Genomic DNA, 15,357 nt, shown 5'->3' on the forward strand with positions numbered 1-15,357 from the left:
AGGCGGCTCACAATACAGCTGTTCCAATAACAGCACATAAAATACATAACTAAAACTAACCACATTAAAACAAATTTCCATAGCAGCAATTTCTTAAAATTTAAATAACGGGTTAAGAGTTAAGTAAATTAAAGACAGGATACCGATTACATCTAGACCCCTGTCTTTTTGGGAATTGTATTAGTCTCTCTGCTACTATAGAGGGGAGGGGAGGGGTGTGTGCCGGGTAGATCTGGAATCAGTGAGATCCCAAAGAAGACAGGAGGAGGAGAAATACAACGGAATCACAGAACGCAATTCCACATATCTCCCCGCTGCCTGCGCAATTCCGCTTTCTCTGAATGACAGCTCTCGACTGAGCACGCCCACAGCTCCTTAATGGCGGCTTCAGTGAACTCGACTACTGCTATAGCCCCCGTGGTTGGGCCCAGGTGGGTCTGCCGGGGGTGGGGGGTGGGTGGGGGAAGAGAGTTTCCAAAGTTCAAATTGCCTCCTGCCAAAAGGCCGGAGAACAAAGATACCCTCTGGAAAGTATGGGGATATAGGTACTATAATCATAGCTTGTAGGTGAGGAAGAAAAACAGAAAAAGCAAAGTTACCATGGCATCTTTAGCAAAAACCTGCATTAGTCAACAGAAGAGCAGAAAGAATCTTTTGGTAGCTTAGAAAGAAGCGACGGGTGATATTATGCAACTCCTTTTATGAAAAGGCAGCAGGGTTCCCCAAATTCCATGACGCTAAAGGCAGGGAAGTGGGGGTGAATGGTTTGAGCTCAGGCTGTGTGAGTGTTCAGATGGAAGAATTAATAATAATAATAAGGAGGAGGAGGAGGAGGAGGAAGAGTTTGGATTTATATCCCCCCTTTCTCTCCTGCAGGGAACAACAAACACCCTGTGAGGTGGGTGGGGCTGAGAGCTCCGAAAAGCTGTGACTAGCCCAAGGTCACCCAGTTGGCGTGTGTGGGAGTGCACAGGCTAATCTGAATTCCCCAGATAAGCCTCCACAGCTCAGGCGGCAGAGCTGGGAATCAAACCCGGTTCCTCCAGATCAGAGTGCACCTGCTCTTAACCTCCTACGCCACTGCTGCACAAGAGTGGAATGCTGCACAAAGGGAAATATCAGTGGCGTGACCAAATGGAGGGAATCTGCTTCTTCCTATGTCAAGTGTACCGCCGATATTTCCAAAACCCAGGGGCAAGGTGTTTCGAGGCTCAGCATTTCTGTAAGGGCGCTTTGTCTCCTGCAACATGGTCAGGCGGATATCCTCTTGCTGATTGGCTGCCGCCATAGCAGTGCCAGGTCAAACCGCCGCTCCGCTTCCAGTCCTCGAAAGCAAATCCTTCACAGGTGCCGAAGAGAACGCTGAAGTGACTCTCGCTGCAGACCAGCCAGATGGGAAACTTGGGGGTCTTTAAATAACAGCCCACCTACACAAGAGAGAAACAATTAAAAAAACCAAAGCCAAAATATCCCCCTCCCTATTTTATCAATTGTATTCCTGCATATATGAAATTCTAGAATTTGGTAACAGCAATCTGGCAATATATAGCTTCCCCCTTTCTTTCCCCAACGCCCAACCAGAGGTGGGATCCAGCAGGTTCTCACAGGTTCCCGAAAGGAGGTTACTAATTATTTGTGTGTGCCGAGAGGGGGTTACTAACTGGTGATTTTGCCACGTGATTTTGGCCTTAGTTACACCCCTCCTCTCAGCAGTAGCGCGCAGAACTTGAAGCAGTCTAGCAGGAGGTGCACCGGCGTGCATGGCAGCCTGCGCCTGCGTGCATTCGTTTCCCGCGTCCTTGCCACAGCCCCACCCAGGAATGCCCCGCCCCTGAAGGCCCGGCCACACCCCCATTGTGCCCCGCCCAGCCCCATTGGCGCTACGCCACTGTTTGAATCCCACCACCATGGGAACCTGTTACTAAAATTTTTGGATCCCACCACTGCGCCAAAACCACTGCTTTTCAGTGGGTGGCAGACCTGTCTTCCAAGCAGTTAAGATTCTCTTCCGGGTGTCTGCATAGCTACAAAGATAGCTCCTCAAAATGCTTTAAAAAAATAGGGAAAGTATGTATTGCCGGAATTGGAAGGACCAGCTGAGTACAACTATGTACTTTTTGGGCTGAAAAGGTGCCCAGGATCAGAGCCTGCAGAGCAAACATCCTGGGGCAACGCTCAGCAAATGGAAGCAGGAAGAATTCCTTCCATAGCACACGAAATGTCGGGCACAAGCAGAGAATGAAACTGACCGGAGAGCAAAATGGGCAGGTGGGATAACAGCCTCTTTTCCCATCTGACGCCTTTGCAGTGTGGAAAGGACCCAAGTCACCTCTTTTAAAGACGTCCCATAGATGCCTTTTTTGTGCTGTGCGGAATGGACTATACCTTATTTGCAATCACAGCAAATGACAAACTTTCACAGTGCATATGAAGAATTAGGACTAATAAAAGGAAACACTTCTTCACGCGACGTGTGATTGGTGTTTGGAATATGCTTCCACAGGAGGTGGATATGGCCACTAACCTGGATAGCTTTAAAAGGGGCTTGGACAGATTTATGGAGGAGAAGTCGATTTATGGCTACCAATCTTGATCCTCCTTGATCTGAGACTGGTAAATGGGCCTTTTAGCAGACCAGGTGCTCGGGAGCAACAGCCGCAGAAGGCCATTGCTTTCACCTCCTGCATGTGAGCTCCCAAAGGCACCTGGTGGGCCACTGCGAGTAGCAGATAGCTGGACTAGATGGACTCTGGTCTGATCCAGCAGGCTAGTTCTTATGTTCTTACATAAAACAGCAGTCACACTTTGTGCATATATAAACAGTGACTTACAGGTAAAGTAGAAGAAGGTCTTGAAAACTGAAGAAAATCAGTTCAATCTATGAACAGTACTTCAGGCAATTATATCTACAAACAGCAGTGCATAGTTGCACGAATACGCAATGAGGTCATGAAGAGGAAAAGTCTGCCTCCAGGATAACAGAAAGTGCTGCAAATCCGTTTCACACTTTCTGCGCTTCTTCAAGACTTTTATCTATCTATCTATCTATCTATCTATCTATCTATCTATCTATCTATCTATCTATCTATCTATCTATCTATCTATCTATCTATCTATCTATCTATCTATCTATCTATCTATCTATCTATCTATCTATCTATCTATCTATCTATCTATCTATCTATCTATCTATCTATCTATCTATTTTATATACTGCCCTCCCCCTGAGGGCTCAGGGCGGTTCACAACAAGGTTAAAACATACATTAAAACATAATTTAAATATTAATTACATAAAAAACAGAACCCATTTAAAAATGTGGACGGCGTCTGGCTACCCCCCTTCCCCCCCTCTTGTGCCCACGGGAGGCCGGATGACACTGTGTAGATGGTATTTTTAACTCAGGCTGGCTTAAAACACCCGGGCGGAGCAGGTCCTGCCTGGCGTGGCCCCAAGTGGAAACTCTTGCCAGTCCCGCAGGGCCCTGATCTCCCTAGGGAGCCTGTTCCACCAGGTAGGGGCCAGGGCTGAAAAGGCCCTGCCCCTCGTCGAGGCCAGCCTGATCATTTTTCCGAAGTGCATGGCACAGGATAGTGCTCACTGTATTTGTTCTGGTTGTTGTAATTTGTACCGTGTACCTTTCTGTATATTGTCACTGAAAGAGCCACGTCACACCCACGTGTCTGTTCCACAGATCACACCACAATGGCATAAACCTAGAGAAAGCATCTCCCCCACCATTCCAAGAATGTACAAAATAAGCTCTACCCACTGAACATGCAGAATCATCTCCTGATCATGCCAGAAACATTATATAAATAAAACCCCATTTCCCCACGGTTCTCTCATTGTGAGAGTTAGATAACCATTTTCTACTATTTTTAAAGCCCATTGTTCCACACAATGGTCCGTCTGTTTGTCGGAGAAATCCTTGAGTTGAGAACAGAAACCCGAAGGGATAAATGTGGGAATGATGACATTACCAGAAGCATTTTGGAAATCGAGCAAGCTGTTTATCGCAGCCACCTTCCCCAAAGAGACAAGTCGCTTGGAATGAAGGACAAACTAAAAGGTTTTCATTGGGTTGATGCACGCGCTACCCAAGATGGAGCCTTCTCAGCTATGGTACCAAAATTATGGAACTCCTGCAGTTTTCTACGTGGTGGTGACTCCCGCAGGATGTTCTGGAACCCAATGGGGTCCATAGATCTCTGCTGGCAGGCCCAATTATGCCCAACGCCTAAATGGGGGGGGGGGGGGGAAGCAATTTCAATCTGTGGATGGACCATGGCTCTATAAAGGATAGGGCCATATCCATACCTACCCCAATGATCAAATCCAGAGTGGGGCCCTCAATGTTCCTAAAGGAGAGAGACCTAGCGTCGCCATGGATGACACTAGATCTGCGAGGTCAAGTCAACATGGACACTGAAGTCCCCCAACATAATAGGTTTGAGAAACCTCAATGCCCACTCCAACACAACCTTCAGGAGCCACGGCAGGCTGCAGATGGTGCGCTAGGCGACCGGTAGACCAACAAGACAGCCTGTCTCTCCTCTGAGTCCCGATGGAGGCCTAAATACTCTATACCAGTGATCGGCGGGACAGGGGTCGCTTGAAAGAGGATGGAATCCCAGGTGAGTATCGCCATGCCACCACCCCAGCCCTGTGTCCGGGGTTGGTAGATTGTCACGAAGGGGGGGGGCGGGGGGGGATGAGCTCATTTGAGGTCAACAGTTTCCCCTTCCCTCACTGTGGTCTCTGTGACACATGCCAGGTCCATCTGCGGTCCTCGAGAAAATCCCAGAGAACAGCAGTTTTATTATTGATGAACTTATCAAAACCAGCATCGAGGCAGGGTTATTGAGTCCCGTCCTGCCACCCACATGCTGCAGGATAGGGCACAGGTGAGACAGAGAGGGATCATTACCACATCTCACTCTCTGTCTATAACAGCGATGGCAAACCTTTTTGAGAGCAAGTGCCCAAATTGCAACCCAAAACCCACTTATTTATCGCAAAATGCCAACACGGTAATTTAACCTGAATACTGAGGTTTTTGTTTAGAAAAAAATGGCTGGCTCCGAGGTGTGCATTACTCTGGAGTAAGCTTGGTGGTCGTCGGTGGCTTTGCTTTGAAGCAACCGTGCAACTCTTCCAACAGGTGAATCATGACCCTAGGAGGGTTTACTCAGAAGCAAGACCCATTTCCAGCAACCGAGCTTACTCCCAGGTAAAGGATCGCGCTTTAGTTGAACAGCGCTTAACAGGGTTACCTACACTGCTTCCCCAAAACTAGGTCTTAGGTTTAATGCTAATAATCAAGCCCAGCAACCCAGGCCAACCTAAATGTGTGTGTGGGGGGGAGACTCTGCGCATGCCCACAGAGAGGGCTCTGAGTGCCACCTCTGGCACCCATGCCATAGGTTCGCCATCACTGGTCTATAATATGGCCTGCCCCTTCTGCAATGATGCGGCTGGCCTCCACACGGGCCAGGGCCTTTACGGCTCTGGTCCCAGCCTGGTGGAACACTCTCCCTCCGGCTGTCCGGACCCTGCGGGACCTTGGTGAGTTCCGCAGGGCCTGTAAGCATTTCGGAGCTGGGGTTCCCGCCGGGCCTTTGGAGTGTACTCCTGTAGCCGCTGATGTGGCGCTCTGTTTGGCTCCTCTTTGTTTGGTCTCCTCATTTGACCCTCTGGGACATTCGTGGGTCACTGGTCATTCTACCGAAGGTCTCCCATGCCCTCCCTCTGGGGAGGGAATTTTGTAATTAGGATGTTGGACCCACCCTTATTTTCATTTTCCTGATAATTATTAATTACTGCTGCTTTTAATGTTTTAACTATTTTGTACTTTTGCTTTTGTTAGCTGTGCACCGCCCAGAGCCCTTCGGGGATGGGGCGGTATGAAAGCCTCGTAAATAAATAAATAAATAAATAAAATGAAATGAATGAAATGAAATGAATGAAATGAATGAAATGAAATGAAATGAATTAGAAAATGAAATGAAATGAATGAATGAATGAATCGACCCAACCCTATAATCACTGGGATCCCAGATCCCATCCTGGCCATCACATGGGGAACAATACACAAAGCTCAAACCAATATTACACATGTACCTCTGCACACACCAACAATTAAAAAACTGTTTAAAACCTACTGCTTAAAACCTATCATTTAAGTCCCTGGAGCAGCTCACTCACACACACATCACTCCGTCTACTCCACCCTCTGCACACAGTCTTTACCAGATCCACCTGCTAACCACAACATTTCCCGTGCCTCTGTGCTGTCCCCCAAACTTCCTCCTTGGTGCCATTTTCTCACTTTGCTGTGCAAACGTGGTTTCTCCACACCTGCTCATTTCAATAATTTCTGAGTGAATTTCAACAAAAGGCTCAGGGTGCTCGACTCAGGATTTTTACATTCCTTGGGGCTCCCCCCAGCAAAAAAAGAATGAAGAAGGCCAAGAGCGACTTGCTCTGAGAGCCAGCGTGGTGTCATGGTTAAGAGCAGGTGGATTCCAATCTGGAGAACCAGGTTCGATTCCCCACTCCTCCACCTGAGTGGCAGAGGCTTATCTGGTGAACCAGATGAGTTTCTACACTCCTGCATTCCTGCTGGCTGACCTAGGGTTAGTCACAGTTCTTAGAAACTCTCAGCCCCACCAACCTCACATGGTTTCTGTTGTGGGGAGAGGAAGGAAAAGGAGCTTGTAATCCACCTTGAGTCTCCTTACAGGAGAGAAAGGGGGGGAGTATAAATCCAAAACTCTCTTTTTCTTCTCTTCAACCCATGCCAGCAGACCTAATGCGATAGAAAATCCAATTTTGTCCTCCAGCAAATTATGAGCAAGTTTAGATTTCTAAGAAAAAGGAAACTCCGCTCACCCCAACTCTCATCACTATTGGTCATTATTTGCTAGGTCTTCAAGTGCAAGGAAGCTTCCTTACCTCTACTTTTTTATTTGACTCCATTGAAGAAGAAGAAGAAGAAGAAGAAGAAGAAGAAGAAGAAGAAGAAGAAGAAGAAGAAGAAGAAGAAGAAGAAGAAGAAGAAGAAGAAGAAGAAGAAGAAGAAGAAGAAGAAGAAGAAGAAGAAGAAGAAGAAGAAGAAGAAGAAGAAGAAGAAGAAGAAGAAGAAGAAGAAGAAGAAGAAGAAGAAGAGGCGGAGTTTGGATTTAAACCCCCCCTTTCTCTCCTATAGGAGACTCAAAGGGGCTTACAATCTCCTTTCCCTTCCCCCCTCACAACAACAAACACCCTGTGAGCTTTGAGAAGCTGTGACTAGCCCAAGGTCACCCAGCTGGCATGTGTGGGAGTGCACAGGCTAATCTGAATTCCCCAGATAAGCCTCCACAACTCAAGCGGCAGAGCTGGGAATCAAACCCGGTTCCTCCAGATCAGAGTGCACCTGCTCTTAACCTCCTACACCACTGCTGCTCCCAGAAAAAAACCCAATATTTTTAAAGCAAAAGGCCTGTGCAATCACAGTAACAAAAGCCCATCGACCTCCTTTTTTGTTTAAAAAAAATATTTCTGGACAAGTCTGCTCTGCTAGGGCTGAGGCAGCAGAGTTGGAACCTTTCAGTACCTCCAGACTCCCTCTGTGCAACGGGTGGGTTTTCATTTGGGGAAAATGTCAACCCTTCCGAAAGGAGGCAAGCTGCAAAGACAGACTAATTTCTCAGCTCCCTGAGAGGGTTTATGCTCATTTGACTTCCTTGCATCCTTCCGCAACTGGCAAATGTAATCCCTTTCGGTGCTACTTTAGGGCAATCTATTGCTCATGAGCGTGAAAGGGGTTTTTTGGCCTCTGGATCCATCTTGTCATGTGCTTGGGACCGAGGAACAGCACGGGTAGGGCCAGTTCCAGCTGGTAAAATTATATGGGGGTAGAAGTTTTAACCCCCCTCTTCTACCATGCCATGACTGTAATCTAAATCAGGGTACTGCGGGGCATCTATGAGATGTTTTTAAAATGCTGTGAATATTACAGCAAAGATCTCCTAGTACCGTGGTGGCGAATCAATTGGCCATGCTGGCAGAGGTTGATGGGAATTGTAGTCCATAACATCTGGAGTGCCAAAGGTTCGCCCCCACTGTCCTAGTATCACATCGGCAGAGGATAACCTCCAAATTGCAAGATGTCATCGTCCTGCTGTACACCCCATTGGTCAGGCTGCACCAGAGGCATACAGCCTATAGGGACATGGAGAGCCACAGGTTGCAGACCCCTGGAACTCTGGATAATTAGCAGAGACATTTGTTGTTGTCCCCCATGTAGCTTGCGTTGAGAGCCACACAAGGAGAAAAAGCAAGGCACGGATCCTCGTCTCCTGCTGAGGCTCAAACAGTCCCGCCTCACTGCCGATCCATAAAATGCAGACTGCAGGATGGCGTAGCCTCGAGTTGCCTTGGGACCGTGACTCCAAGGAAGAGAGGTGCAATCATTCAACCTCCACCCTGTCTGGGTATTTGAAACTGGCTCCTCTGCTCTGCTATTAGCATTTTAAAGGGGAACAGTGTGTTCTTTGAAGACACTGTTTGTCTCCTTTCAAATGCTGTTAACTGATCAGGGAGTCGGCCCTGACCCGGATGGCCCAGGCTAGCCGGATCTCATCAGATATCTGAAGCTAAGAAGGGTCAGCCCTGACAAGTATCTGGATGGGAGACGTCCAAGGGATGCCTGCACCGTGACGTGGAGGCAAGCAATGGCAAACCACCCCCTGAACGTCTCTTGCTTTGAAAACTCTACATGGCCACCGTAAGTCAAATGCAAATAAATGAGTACAAATTAAAAGCAGGGAGTCTGGTTTTAATAAATGAAGCAGAGTGGGAGTTGAAGGGTTAAGTTCTCTCTCCCTTCCCTGCATTGCTCTGAGGCAAACTGAGGCCGCACAAGCCTGCGAGTTGCATGACCATAGCCTCGTTTGTTAGTCTAGCTTTAGTCTACCCCATGCCTGTGTGGTCTTTTTTGGGGAGCAACCAGAGGTGGGATCCAGCAGGTTCTCACAGGATCCTGAGATTAGGTTACGAATTATTTGTGTGTGCCGAGAGGGGGTTACTGATTGGTGATTTTGACACATGATTGTTGCCTTAGTTACGCCCCTCCTCTCAGCAGTAGCGCCCAGAACTTGAAGCAGTCTAGCAGGAGGTGCACCGGCGTGCGTGGCAGCCTGCGCCTGCGTGCATTCGTTTCCCGCCCAAGGACCGGCGCAGCGGCTGCGTCCTTGCCACAGCCTCCCCCCGCCCCAGGAATGCCCCTCGCCTCTGCAGGAATGCCCAGCCACACCTCCGGTCATGTTCCCGGGCTTCCAGCCCCATTGGCACTAATACACGCCACAAAGTTTGAATCCCAAATTCTCACCTTGGGAACCCGCGTGGATCAAAATTTTGTGGATCCCACTACTGGGAGCAACACGGAGTGAGAGCCCCCACACCAGTCTCTTCAGGAATCCCACACAACGCGCTAGGGAAACTACCTCGAGAGATTCCAAGCCACAAACAGCAGCGTTTGAGTTTAAAGCTAGCACAAGCGACGGAGCGCTCGACTCCTCCGCTCGATGCTAACGAATCGTCTGCTCCTTTGCCCGCACTGAAATTGGGAAATGAAATAGGAACGCGCTTCGGAAGGCCTGAAGATAGGTTTCCATCATTTTCCTGGGAACGGCGTTTGGGACTCCCTCCACCTTGTCTCTCTTGACTTGTTTTTCCGTGCTTGGTTACCACTTAGACAGCCACAAAGTAATGGGATGCTGACTGAGTAGATTTGCTAAAACGCTGGGCGGGAGAAATGAGCCCGGGGTGGTGGGGAAGAGCGGGTTGGATCATTCCAAAGGTTTGGGCTCGGTTCCGTTCCTGAGCGTGCCAACGGGAACACGGAGAACACAAAGGTCTTCTCTGCATGTGCCGCCGGGAAGAGATGGCGGCCCCTGTTTCTGGACCAAAGCCGCTTCGCTTTGATCCCAATAAAACAAAATCCGAGGAAATTGTATTTCCCTCTCCCTTAATGTACGCCGGGTACAATGCACTTCTCGTGGTACATTTGGCAACCTGAGAGCTCCCTGGTTTGGTGGCAGGCAGATGGTTTCAATAACAGAAGCTGGCTTCTCCGCATCGGGGGTTTCGCGAAGGAGACGCAACTGAAATGCCGTCTGCAACCCATTACGTGCCGTCACTCCTTGGAGAGCTCCGGTTCCTGGAGAGGCCCCTTAAGAACGTTTATTTCTAATTCGCTACGCATTTCTGTGGTAATTCTAAAGCCGTGGTCTCGGTTGAGTGCAGGTCACGGCAGCGCGCTGGCACAGTTGGGCCACATCACCACCCATGGTCAATTTAGGGCTGGGTTCACAAGGTTGCCAACCTCCAGGCGGGGCCTGGAGAATTCCTGGTATTACGATTCCTTTGTGAGCACAGAGATCCGTTTCCCTGGAGAAAACGGCTGCTTGAGAGAGTGGACTGTAAGGCGCTGAGGTTCTCTCCCCTCCCAACGCTGTGCACTCCACAAAGTCTGCTCCCAAATCTCCAGGAATTTCCTAACCCGGAGTTGGAAACCAGCGTGGTGAAAACCAGCATGGTGTAGTGGTGGATTCTAATCTGGAGAACCAGGTTTGATTCCCCACTCCTTCCACCTGGAAGTGGCGCGAGGCTTCATCTGGTGAACCTTCAGATGTGTTCTCCGCGACTTAAGTACATTCCTGCTGGGTGACCTTGGGCTAGTCACAGTTCTCTCGGAACTCTCTCAGCCCACCTGCCTCCTAAGGTGTCTGTTGGGGAGAGAGGAAGGGAAAGGAGCTTGTAAGCTCCCTTGAGTCTCCTTACAGAGAGAAAGGTGGGGTATAAATCCAAACTCTTCTTCTTGGAAACCCTACAAATTTAACTCGTGCATTATCTTCCCTGTCAAAGAGCACTCTTTATGTATTGGCCACCAATTGGCCAAGCGCTTCGGCAGGGGCTGATGGGATTTATATGTTCCTGTATTGCAGGGGGTTGGACTTGATGGCCCTTCTTGGGGTCTCTCCCAACTCTATGATTCTGTGAAATACCTGGCAGACGTCATAGTGCTCAAACAGGGACAGCAAGCCGATGTCGCTCCGACCGGAGATCCCTTTCAAAGCCGTGGTGTTGCCGTTGCCAGAGTCCAGCTCGACGACGTCATTGAAAACGTTGGACACGGCTTTGCCCGTCAGCAGCAGATTTACCAGCTCCTGGATTCACAGGAAGAAAAGGCTTCGAGCGATGGACTTTGGCCAGTGAGTGTGGACCCACAATTCTAAAGGGGCTCAAAAAGATGGAGGACCCCGATGTACACTCTGTCTACATCACCAAGAGCCCTCCTCAGAGGTGGGACCCAGCAGGTTCTCACAGGTTCCCGAGAGTAGGTTACTAATTATTTGTGTGTGCCGAGAGGGGGTTACTAATTGGTGATTTTGCCACGTGATTTTGGCCTTTCTTACGCCCCTCCTCTCAGCAGTAGCGCCCAGAACTGGAAGCAGTCTAGCAGGAGGTGCACCGGCGTGCGTGGCAGCCTGCGCCTGCGTGCATTCGTTTCCCGCCCAAGGACCGGTGCAGCGGCTGCGTCCTTGCCACAGCCCCGCCCAGGAATGCCCGGCCACGCCCCCTGAATGCCCCGCCCAGCCCCATTGGCGCTACGCCACAGTTTGAATCCCACCACCATGGGAACCTGTTACTAAAATGTTTGGATCCCACCACTGGACCTCCTCTGTTTACTTGTGTACAGTATCCATGCGCCCCGATCAGCTGGTTCGTGATCACGTCAAAATCTCCCCGAATTCTGAAAGAGAACAGGATACAGTGTAAGTCGGGTTGACTTGAAACCCATTCTTGTGAGGTGTTTTGCCAGCATTGGGCAAGTCTGCTTTTCACCCCAGTGGAGAAAATGCAGGCTTTGTCTTATGACAGATCTTCATTACAGGCAACTGTAAGGGTGGTACCTTTGCTGGCTACTATCCCGATGCAAAGATTCCACCGGGAATACCTTGAAAATAACAAATGACCATAACATGCAGACCAATGGTCCAGTCAAATGTGCTCTGAATTGTGAGATTATTATAAAATTACAAACGACATATTGAACAGGTCTTCTGAATGTCAGGTGATCATCAGAGGCAATCCCATTTATATCAAGAAATGCCATTAAAGGTTTCCCAAAAAAGGGTATTCAAATAGATTTTTAAAAAAAGTTAATCCTCATCAGTATCTTAATAATTCACTTTTAATCTCCGTATGCCAATAAAGGCTTTCGAATCGAAAATTTTTAATCTCATAAGTTTAAAAACCTCCAAAGAAGGAGACTCCACCACTCTCCGAGGCAGTGAATTTCACTGTCAAACTGCCCTGATACTGAGGAAGTTCTTTCTAATGTTTACGTGGAATCTCTTTTCCTAAACCTTGAATCCATTACTCTGTGTCCATGGCCCTTTCCCCACTTAACTTAAGCCCCGCGCTACTCTCCTCAAATAGCGCGGGGTCCCCTGGCACTCCCCACTACAGGGGCGGCGACAACGCAGCCGCCCTGACGCTGCCGCTCTCGCGCCCCCTCAGCGCGCGGCATCCCTGGTGCTCCTCGAAACGGCGCCTTTTGATGACCCCGCGTGGGGACGCCCAGGCATGCGCCAGAGATGCCATGCGCTGAGAGTAGCGTGCAGCAAAGAGCAGCAAAGGTAAGTGTGGAAAACGCCCCTAGTTTCTGAGGCAGCAGAAAACAAAGAGCAAAGATGCCTTCCTGAAAAGCTGGAGTGTTCATTTTATAGAGCATTCGATACAAAACCTTCTTTGGCCCTTTGTTGGTTTTCGGCTGAAGGAACCATCAGACACCTTGGAAATCTTGCTCGAAACCAGCGACATGCGTCAGCTCAGGACTGCGGAACATGCAGTCAGGACAATGGGAGGAAATTCTAATTCCATCCTCGGGTGCAAACAGCATGGGAATTTGGAGCTGCACCGAAGGACGCTCTAGGAGGTTCCACAGCTGCACTTCGCATCATTTCTGCTAGTGAGGAAGTAATCATCAAGGACGGGGCTCCGAGATGTACAGCCGGCTTGGGTCGCACTGACCTTTTCTACGGCAATCACGTCCCCCCCAATCTGAAACTTTGGAAACACAGTACGAACGAACATGAACGAGCCCGTGCAGAGAATGCACTGTGAAAATGCAGAAGCCATTTAAAACGGGGTCAGATCACAGGTCCAATTGGCCCAGAACTGGCTACTCCAACTGGCAGTGACTCTCTAGGGCAGTGGTGGCAAACCTATGGCACGGGTGGCAGAGGTGGCACTCAGAGCCCTCTCTGTGGGCACACGCAGAGTGCCCCCCACTAATAATATCTATAGGCTGGTCTGGGTCATTGGCTTGATTTCTCATTGTGCATTAAACCTAAGACCTAGTTTTGGGTAACCCTGTTAAGTGCTGTTAAACCCCACTGATTTTCATACAAAGAACTAAAGCGCGATCCTTTCCCTGGGAGTAAGCTCGATTGCTGGCAATGGGGCTTGCTTCTGGGTAAACCCTCCTAGGGTTGTGATTCACTCGTTGGAAGAGTTGCACGGTTGCTTCAAAGCAGAGCCACCAACTACCACCAACCTTACTCCCGAGAAACGCACGCCTTGGAGCCAACCATTTTTTCTAAACTAAAACCTCAGTATTCAGGTTAAATTGCCGTGTTGGCACTTCGCGATAAATAAGTGGGTTTTGGGTTGCAATTTGGGCACTCGGTCTCAAAAAGGTTTGCCATCACTGCTCTAGGGTCACAGGCAGAGATTTCTCCTGCTTCTGCTGCTTGAGGTACAATAATTAGAGACGCTGATTGAAGGGAGGGGCAACTGGCGAGCAGAAGATCCCGAAGCCCTACGAAGCCCTCAATAGCTTGGGCCCTGCCTACTTGAGGCTGGAGTGCCCAGCCCGCATGTACCTGTGCCCAGGCAACCACCGGGCAGGGGAGGTACCTCCCCAGGGAAAATTTCTCTCCCATCGAGGGCTGGGGGGCGGAGGCGCAGGTGAAGAGTGGTGGGCTCCAATCTGGAGAATTGAGTTCAGTTCCCTACTCCTCCACATGACTGGCGGTGACTCCCCACCCAGAACTGGGTTTGCCTCCCCTGCTCCTGCCACATGGAGCCCAAGCTGCGTGACTCTGGGCTGTGTCAGTTTTCTCAGAACTCTCTCAGCCTCACCTGCCTCACGAGGAGTCTGATCAGTTTCCTGATTCAGCCTCCAGTATGTTGAAAAGGGATCAATCAGTCTCTTTTATATACGTTTCCATATTTTTTTACGTCCCCAATTTCTGTATGTACGATTTTTAACATATTTCATCCTTCAGATGTATTTTATTTACTTTATGCTGGCCTATGAGCGTAATGAAGATTAATTGGTTGATTATGTTGGGAAGGGAACAGAAAGGGGAAATGAAGCTTTGTGGTCCAAAGTCAACCCCTTTCTGGGAAGACCTCCTCTTTGCTGTCATTCTGTGCTTACAGAACCTTTGGCATTTGCCTTTCAAGGCAGGTGATTGAGTAGCTCTCTTTCAAAGCCCACTGCAGAGAGTCAAGCGAGACGTTCCCTTACACCAGGGATCTTCAAACTATGGCCCTCCAGATGTTCATAGACTACAACTCCAATGAGCCCTACCACTTGGCCATGCTGGCAGGGGCTGATGGGAATTGTAGTCCATGAACATCTGGAGGGCCATAGTTTGAAGACCCCTGCCTTACATGCATGTCGTGTCACTGACAGGAAGCAAGAGGTCAGAGGTTGACTGCTGGGGGAAACGCATACAAAACCCAATCTACGCATACAAAATAACACACACACACTTCCCCCCAATCTTTCTAATTGTAGACCCTTCCTGCTGCTAGTTTGTTGTTGATTGCTGTCTATGTAACAGCCATGTTGGAAGCCGCCTTGAGCCCTTCGGGGATAGGCGGCCTATAAGTTTAATAAAATAAATAAATAAAAAATAAAAATCACTTAGTGCATGCGCGCCTGCCGGAGTGCGGTTTGGCTCCCTCGCCGCTCGTATCCATGTGGCCGAGCGGTAACACTCCAGGGGTGACCTCACACCCCTTCCACATGGCAACCAACTGTTTGACATGAACAAAAACACACAATTACGAGCTGGTGACAGAAATAGAACACAGGTTGGAAAGGAGCTGGAAGCATCTCAAATAGCAAGGGAAGGCGGCCCGCGTACAGAAGCGATCGCTGTTAGCAGAAGAACACATAAGTACATAAGAACGAGCCTGCTGGATCAGACCAGAGTCCATCTAGTCCAGCACTCTGTTATTTGCAGTGGCCCACCAGGTGCCTTTGGGAGCTCACATGTGAATGCAATGGCC

At 49.2% G+C, this 15,357-nt stretch overlaps 1 protein-coding gene and 1 long non-coding RNA gene across 3 annotated transcripts in view; one reads left to right on the forward strand and one right to left on the reverse strand.

The window, feature by feature from the left end:
* Positions 1-15,357, forward strand: part of MINDY4 (MINDY lysine 48 deubiquitinase 4) — an 86,504-nt gene that overhangs the window by 27,734 nt on the left and 43,413 nt on the right. The gene's annotated exons all lie outside the window — the stretch shown is intronic.
* Positions 1,348-12,393, reverse strand: LOC125441069. The gene is made up of 3 exons (XR_007245784.1): positions 11,737-12,393; positions 11,052-11,213; positions 1,348-1,427 (listed from the first exon to the last, which is right to left on the reverse strand). It is a non-coding gene; the product is annotated as an uncharacterized LOC125441069 (long non-coding RNA).

The sequence above is a fragment of the Sphaerodactylus townsendi genome, linkage group LG11, assembly GCF_021028975.2.
Source record: "Sphaerodactylus townsendi isolate TG3544 linkage group LG11, MPM_Stown_v2.3, whole genome shotgun sequence".
In the NCBI taxonomy this organism is placed as follows: Eukaryota; Metazoa; Chordata; class Lepidosauria; order Squamata; family Sphaerodactylidae; genus Sphaerodactylus; species Sphaerodactylus townsendi.